At 35.8% G+C, this 8,644-nt stretch overlaps 1 non-coding gene across 1 annotated transcript; it reads left to right on the top strand.

Moving 5' to 3' along the window:
- The first annotated feature begins 1,031 nt into the window (after positions 1-1,031).
- Positions 1,032-1,133, top strand: LOC134790244 (U6 spliceosomal RNA). Its single transcript, XR_010144174.1, has one exon. It is a non-coding gene; the product is annotated as a U6 spliceosomal RNA (small nuclear RNA).
- Positions 1,134-8,644: the final 7,511 nt, after the last annotated feature.

The raw sequence follows: 8,644 nt of genomic DNA, 5'->3' as shown, positions 1-8,644 counted from the left end.
TACTTTTGACGACGGAAATGAAATGGTTAGCAAAAGAAGTTTATATAGCATCTGGAGTTTTCAGACTATTTTTCATATCGATTCAGTCTATCCAACATTAAACAACTGTACCGATATTCGAAACCTAAGAATAATATTGAGAATGGCAACATTGTGTTGTCGGTCGTATTGTCCTTTTCTAGCATATACGTCCCTCTCTCTCTCACACATTCCCACCACAGAGCAGTTGGTTTTGACAGGTGTTTGACAGTTACCGCCAAAACAAATTTCCAAGTCATTGGCTTGCTGTTTTTCCATCTGGAAGGTCGTGAAGCTAAACTGCTGGTGAGTTTTTGAATTTGTACCCCAGTTTAGCTGACTATATTGAAAAACAGTTTCTAACGGCTTTTGCCGTTCGAAATAAATATTTAAATTTAGTTGTCCGTTAAACTATCTAGCAAATAAAAACGATCCGGAATAGTGATGTGCAAGTGTTTTCAAAGGCTGCCTGCGCGCACCGTGGCTATGCCAATGAAAATACTAAAACACATGTTAGAAAACACATCGAGCTGGTAAAGCGTGCACGTGTCACCATTATAATTTAATTTTATACCTACATTAAGTCTCTTCAGAGTCTTGTTAGTTTAAATCTTTGTGTGTGTGTATAATAACGGTTGAAATTATAATACTTAAATGGTGATCTGTGGAGGCATACCCTTCAGTTTTCAAGTGATTTGTGTTTTCGAATACGAAAGGATCGGATAGTTAATACGTGTTACGTAGAACCTACGTATGAAGGTAGAAGCTTATAGACGTGTAGGTTTTATCTGTCCAAGTATCTATCAGCAATTTGTCTTTTTATCCCGTTCCGGGTTAATATAATATTTATTGCAAAATTTATTTTTTGGTATTAAACTTGCTGATAAATAATGTGTACCCGCTTAGGAGTCGACGAAGCCCCGCTTCGCGGGGCTTCTATTTCCGCTCTGAGGGACACAAGGTAACGAACAAACCTACATCGCAAACATTGCATTTATTTTTGTGGAAAGTGAGTACTTCGGCAGTACATAAACTTAAATCTGACTAGACAGAGAGAGATTAGCATGGCTCTGCGCAAGAATGACATACGTAATCGTGAAGTATTTCACTCTTTTTTTTTTTTTTTTTTTTTTTTTTTCTATTATGGCTTTTGGAACGTTAGCCAATGTCAAGTTGTGAAGGTATTAAAAGTTAGGGAAACAAGGAATTAGGAAATACGGATAAGACGAAAATTTGGAAAGGAAAGGATTGGATTTACTGTAATATATATAATTATAATATTATAAACTATATTTTTATATCATTCTTTTCTAAAAATACTGATATGATTTTATAAATATCATACGAGTTGCTAAATAACAAACAAATTATGGATGTAGGAAATGGGATGCGTAATGATTCAAGGCTGGAAAGGAAATCAGACCGATCATGAAGAGAGCATGCAAAGAAAATATGGTTCAGATCCCCGTAGTCACCACAAGGACAATGAGGATCCGGCTTTTTATTTATTCTGTGTAAATGCTCCGGGGAACAAACATGCCCCAGGCGCATTCTACACAAAACAGAAGTTACAGTTTTCGAAAAAAACATTTTGTTAAACCATGGTTTCCTTGGAATTGACGGCTGAATATGCCTATAATGTTTACCTTTTGAGGTTTCCTTATTCCAAATCCCATTCCAATCCTCATACAAATAAACTTTTGATAAATTTATTAAGTCATGACAATAATTATGGTATGGCACAATGTCTCCCACGTGAATAGCCTCATTTGCCAATTGGTCAGCTCTTTCATTCCCAGGAATGCCCACATGGCTTGGTACCCAAGCCAACACGAGAGCACAACTCTTCTGTGAACATTTATATAAAAGATTTCTAATATTAAAAACAACTGGAGACTGTTTATGAGACTTAAATGGGAACCTCGTTATGGCTTCTAAAGCACTGCGAGAGTCTGAAAAAATTATGGTTTTTGGTATCTTCAGCATAAGTATATATTCTATAGCTTTAAGTAAACCATAACATTCACCAGTGTAGACGGAAGTTTCAGGTGGCAGTTTGATAAGTTGTAATCCTTTGTATTGTGAATGGAAAATTCCAACACCAACGCAACTCCTATCGCCATGTTTGGAGGCGTCTGTGTATAAACAGTGCCAATCAGCCCATTCAATATTAAGAAAATTCATAAATTCCATTTTTGGATTAATATCATTTTTAGATAACCCTATGTTAAATCTAATATCTGGATCTGTAATGAGACTGTTGTAATCATGTTGATATAAAGGCAGAGTCGCGTTTCTGTAAGTGGGTGCTTCTAAAGCTTGATATTTTTTAAAACTCTTAACAAGGCAAGGAGAATCCTTATGGGACCAATAATTACAGGTTCCGACCAGATCAGCTAATTGCTTTAATTTTAAAAGCAATGGATGAGAATCCAGTTGCAGAGTACGGAAAAAGAATTTATCACAGAGAAACTGTCTTCTAAACGTAAGAGGTGGATCACAGCATTCTACTTGTAAGCAACTTATTGGACTCGATTTCATTGCACCTATAACCAATCTTAAAGCCTTAGACTGAATAGTATCAATTTTTTTGATAGCTTTAACATTTCCAGGGTGTAGAAGAAAAGTGCCATAATCTAAAACACTTCTAATCAAAGCGTTGTATAGCAATCTCATAGTAAAAGGGTGAGCCCCCCACCAGACTCCTGTCAGACATCTTAAAATATTCAGATTTCGTTCACATCTTAATGCAATATATTCAAAATGAGGAATTCCAGTAAGTTTACGGTCCAGTATAACTCCCAAAAATTTTACATTATCTTTAATTACTAATGGAATACCATTGCAATTTATGTTAATAGGTGGAATAGTTTGCTTTCGTGAAAAAACTACAACAGAACTTTTAGACGGCGAAAGATCTAATCCATTATTATTCAACCAATTATTTAAGGCACCCAAAGATGATGATAATACTTTACTAATGTTTTCTAAAGATCGCCCAGAAACATATAAGAGCAAATCGTCGGCATATTGAAGAACATTTACCTGCCCTTCAACAGAAAGTTCCAAATCATAAGTATAAATGTTGTATAGTAAAGGACTCAAGACAGATCCTTGTGGCAGGCCCTTCCAAACTGTTCTTTTAATGACTTCATTTCCTGACTGATCCAATGAATACTTTATATACCTTTCATGCAACATATTTATTATAAAATTAATCAAAAAGTTGGGAACATCTAGTTGAATTAATTTATTTTTTAAGATTGAAATGTTGACGTTGTCGTACGCAGCATTTATATCTAGAAAGGCAGCAACTAAAAAGTCATTTCTAGAGAAACTTATTCTGATATCTGTGGTAAAAATGCTTAAACTGTCAAGAGTACATTTACCTTTCCTAAAACCAAATTGATTACAAGATAAAAGTTTATTATGTTCTAGAAACCATTCCAATCGAATTTTTACTAAGTGCTCGGCAACTTTAGCTAGTACAGTTGATAAAGCTATCGGTCTATAAGATGTGGGATCTGAATTGGGTTTATTCGGCTTCTGTATTAAAATCAATGTTTGAGTCCTCCACTCTTTAGGAACAGAGCCTGTTATCATAACATTGTTAATCAAAGAAAGGAAGTAACAAAGACTGTTATCGTCAAGTTTTGACAAGAAAGAGTAAGGAATCCCGTCTTCACCGGGTGCGGAGTCTTTAGTTGATGAAAGTACTCCTTTCAGTTCAAAAAGTGAAAAAGGGGAATTTAAAACATCTTCAGAATTATTATTAGATAACATGAGTGGCCTTAAAATCATAGGATGCTCTGGGACGTAAGGTGGGCCCAAACGATCCATGACTTGTTCTGCTAAAACTGCAGATATTTTACTCTGTGTGTCTTTAAATGCTGATCTAAATCTTCTAATGTTTTGCCAAACTAGAGATGGTGAAACATTAGGACTTAATGATTTACAAAACCTATGCCACCCTTCAAACTTTTTTGTTCTAAGTAATTCTTTAGTGGATTTAGCAACTTCTAAGTAGTTATCAAAGTTATTATCAGTCATTTCTTGACAATACTTTTTCTCTGCCTCCTTTCTTTGTTTAACTGCAAGGGTGCAGTCTGAATCCCACCAAGGTGGGGATGGAATGAATTCTGGACCACTACTTTTCAATGGAAAGGTTTCATTAGCAGCCTCAACCAAAGCTGTGGCAAATGCTTGTGAACTGTCTAATATATTCAAATGGCTTATTTCTGGCAAATTATTAATTTTTTGTTCTACAGCCTCTCTATACTGATCCCATTTATCGTCTATTAACTTGTGTTTAATACGGGGCTGTCTGACATGCTTTTGAGGCTTCTTAAAGTAAGGAAAGGTAATGAGAATAGGAAAATGGTCGCTACCACAAGTGGAGACTGCAGTTGACCAAGATATAGATGAAGCAAGATTTGGAGTACAAATGGACAGATCTATTGCACTTGGATTTCGAGCGAGCCTTGTTGGAGATCCAGTGTTTAATATGCATAAATTACATGAGCTAATTAGTTCCAACAGTTTTTCTCCATAGTATAAAGTTTGAGCACAGCCCCAGAACTCATGGTGAGCATTAAAATCCCCTAAGCATACAAATGGTTTAGGCAGGAACTTAAAAAGTTCTTCAATTTCTTTAAAAATATTATTATTAGGTTTATTATAATATAATGATACATAACAAATACTATTTACAACCACTGCTATAACAGACAATTCATCACTATGTACAGGTAGAGTGATATAATTATATGTTAAAGAGTTTTTGACAAGTATGGCCACTCCACCATACCCATCAGGTCTGTCTTCTCTCAGACAGACATATTCTGGTATTTTAAACACTGAATCCTTTCTCAACCATGTCTCTTGAAGACAGATTAGAAAGGGATCATGTTTATTAATAACATGTATTAAATCTTGTTTTCTATTGATTAGACTGCGAACATTCCACTGAACCACTAAGGCTCTCTGATCCATTATTGTTGTTTCTGAGTTGGTATAAAGCATTAATAACTGCTGCAACGTTGGACGGTGATACTGTGTTAGATTGGGACATTAAATTCATAAGAGCTTTTACTATAGCATCAATACTAGGCGTTTCTTCTTTGTTACTACTACAGTTACCACTACTAAAAACAGGTTTTTCCCTATGAATAACTGGTTGTCTTACTATTTCTGAATGAGCATACCTATCATACCCTTTGCCTAACTTTACAGGAGCCCTGGGTTTAAGAAAAACAGTTTTTTTATAAGATTGGTTATTCAACTCTGGTATTTTATCCTGATAACTCTGTGAATCATGCTGTGTTTGTGAAGAAGATGACACTGGTGTTGCAAGCAAAGCCTCAGCATATGAGACCTTAGACACAGGCGGGTGAATTTTGGAAGCTTCCATGTAAGAGATGCAACTTTTGCTCATAGTTTCTTTAATAGCTCTTTGTCTGTTAAATTCTAAACATTTTTTGCTAGTGGCTTGATGTGAACCTTTACACAAGCAACACTGATAGTCATCCTCCTCTACATCACAAGATTCACCAGAGTGACCTTGTCCACACTTGAAACATCTTGGATTTGAGCGGCACTGATTTTTAACATGCCCATAGCGGCAACAAAGGAAACATTGAACCGTTGGATATATATATAGTTCTACTGGCAAGGCCATGTAGCACATGTACACCCGGGTTGGTAATACTTGCCCATCAAAAGTAAGTATAATGGTACCAGTATTCACAAATTGAGTAGTGTTATTGACAACAATTTTCCTTTTTATTCTTCTAATTTTTATAATTGGCCCACAGCCAATTGGCAGGTTAATAGAAGTCTGTACTTCATCATCAGTCAAGTCAAGTGGTACGCCTTTGATCACTCCCATTCGTGTGACATTGGAAGTTGGGATGAAAGCATTGTATTTGTTATTTCCTAAGCTGTCATTACTTAAAAAATTGTTAGCATCAGTGTGTGTAGCAAATGCAATGCTGACTCTATTTCTGCCTATTCTCTTTAGACTGCCGTTCACAACACCTTGAATGTTATTTTGTCGCATAAAACGACCAAAAGTGATAGGATGGAGAGTTGTGCCATCACTGGTAGCTTCTTTTTGAACATGTACAACAAAAGGTGCAATGTCAGACTGTTGGTAGCGGTCACGACCAACAGGCACATGAGTAGGTGGGGAGTTATTATTAAGAGTATTTGTATTTTCAGAATTCGAGGTTACAATGGGATTCGGATTTACTGTTGGCTGTGGATGATTGGTAGCATTCTCTTTTAATTTTGCTTCAGCAACGCAAACACAATCTGTATTTTTATTCTTGCTTGACCCAGATTTGCGTTTTCTTTTATTACAATTGGTACACATCCGTGAAAGAATTTTTCTCTTTAAAGTTACGTCCGTAGTATTTGATACTGACGCATCAGTATCCATCGATGACTCTATCGCGGAAATTAAAATATCTATTGGTGTTTTCGACCCTGAGGGAATCGTTCCCCCAGGGTCGGGGGTCTGGCCATCCCCCATATAAATTACATATAATTAGCACTTACCCCTATATGTACACCTAACTACTTAATAAAATTAAAAACTAAAGCTAAATCTACAAATATATACACTAAATACAGACTCCAATCCTTTAAAAATACAATTTCAAAACTTTAGTTACGAAAACCGCGTCAGCCGCGCACGAAGTTTCCCGCCCCTTTTTTTTCTATTTCACTCTTTATCTACCAACTTATATCTCTCCAACTAGATCTTTGATTAAAAAAAAAAAAAAAAAAAAAAAAAAAAAAAAAAAAAAAAAAAAAGCAGCTACTTACAGCCTAAAAAGGTTAAGGAAAGAACTCTTGCATGGAGTTGCTATATGTGCTTGTGTTATTTTAGATTTGAATAATTTGATTATTAATTCTATACGTAACTACATACAAGAAGGTCAATTCTTAAGCCTACCTACCTACCTACATAAATAGTACACTTGTAAACGTTTCAAATAAAATCGGAAGCCTGTGATTTGGAAGGGCATTAACGATACGGGAATCTTTAGATTGATTCATTGACGAAGACGCATGGTTTGGTTCATATTGTCAAATTATATTAGTTAACTGTAGAGTTAAAAGTTTAGTTTTGGCAAATCTGCGCGTCACCGTGAATGACACTCTCTAAAAGTGCCTGTTAAAGCCTGCTTAAAGCCTTTCACCTTGTCGAGCAAGGAACCCGCAACTAAGGGAATATTACCCACAGGGTATTTGATTTGAATGATATTCTTAAACCTACGTCTGTTATGGTTCCACCTGCGTGAGGTGTGCCTAAGAGAATCTTTTATTCGTTCACAAACTAACGTCATGTTATTTGTGATAAAACCAATATATTATGTACCCATCTAAGCCTGCGCAAGGCTGCCATGTTTCCACCTGCGTAAGGTGTGCCAAAGAATCTTTGATTCGTTCACAAACTGACGTCAAGTTATTGATGATGATATTATAACCTATGTAAGCCTGCGCAAGGCATGTCAGACATATTCACAGAAATATAAATGATATGGTTATAACACAAGCGAGCGAGTAGGCCACAATCAGAAAAATATTACAAAGATGAATTTGTAAATATCTCCTCTTAGAGAAAGTAAAAAGGGTTTAAAATAATGTTTTGGGTAAAAATCTGTCGAAATAGGCAAGGCTTCGTTATTAGAGTTTTCATTTCTGTTTACCAATCTATTCTAAGGGTCCCGAACACCCTGTTGGCTAAACCCAAAATTGGGCTAATTAACTGTGGTAAAAGTGAAAACTACTTACTATTTACAATAACATTTCTAAAATCATAAAAGGTAAAAAAAAAATAACCTAAGATTCCAGGCCTATCTCGACTCATTTTTATTTTAAAGATGATAAAATCTTTGCAACCTAATATATAAATAAAATTGTGGTCTGGAGACGCTAAGCCTCATAACTTGGGCGGCATAGATAATACTAAAAAATGTAGTCGCTGAATTTCGACTATAAGCCCAGGCAGAATATTGATAATTAGAATAAGGAGTGCTCAATCCTCCAAGGTCCAGATAATCTGTGGAATCTAATTAAATCAGGCTCGGTAAGCTCACGACACGACAGAGCTTACGATTCCATTCTGAAATAAGCTATGTTTACAATATATATTACTCATAGTGTGAAACAAACAGCCTGCTCAAGGTGTACAAAAGGTCCGTTTAACGGCCCTATGAATATCTAAAAACCTTTGAAGTCTAGGCCTGCTAAGGCAGACTAGAAATAAATACATATGATCCCAACGTAAGAGCAGCTCACAGTTGCATAAATTATGTTTGCCTCGAGAGCACTAGTCTTTCAGTTAACATGTTTACGAGTACCTACCTATGTACACGATATGACCAAGGTTACCTACCTATTAAATTATTATATCCCTGACTGCCATGGTATGGGAAATTATTATGTGCTGGCGGTACTGCACAAGCATGTTTGAAATAAAATATACAAAACTGGCCTAACGGGCGTTTATGAATTATGTATTTTACACCCTTATGTCTGTATTGTGACCCTGGAAGTTTTAAACCACCTGTATCGTAAGTACTCCCATGCACGGATTAAGTTTATTATAAACTACCCA

Source organism: Cydia splendana, chromosome 4 (genome assembly GCF_910591565.1).
Source record: "Cydia splendana chromosome 4, ilCydSple1.2, whole genome shotgun sequence".
NCBI classification, from domain to species: Eukaryota; Metazoa; Arthropoda; class Insecta; order Lepidoptera; family Tortricidae; genus Cydia; species Cydia splendana.
The sequence above is the reverse complement of the archived record's forward strand: the minus strand, read 5'-3'. Positions and strand labels throughout refer to the sequence as shown.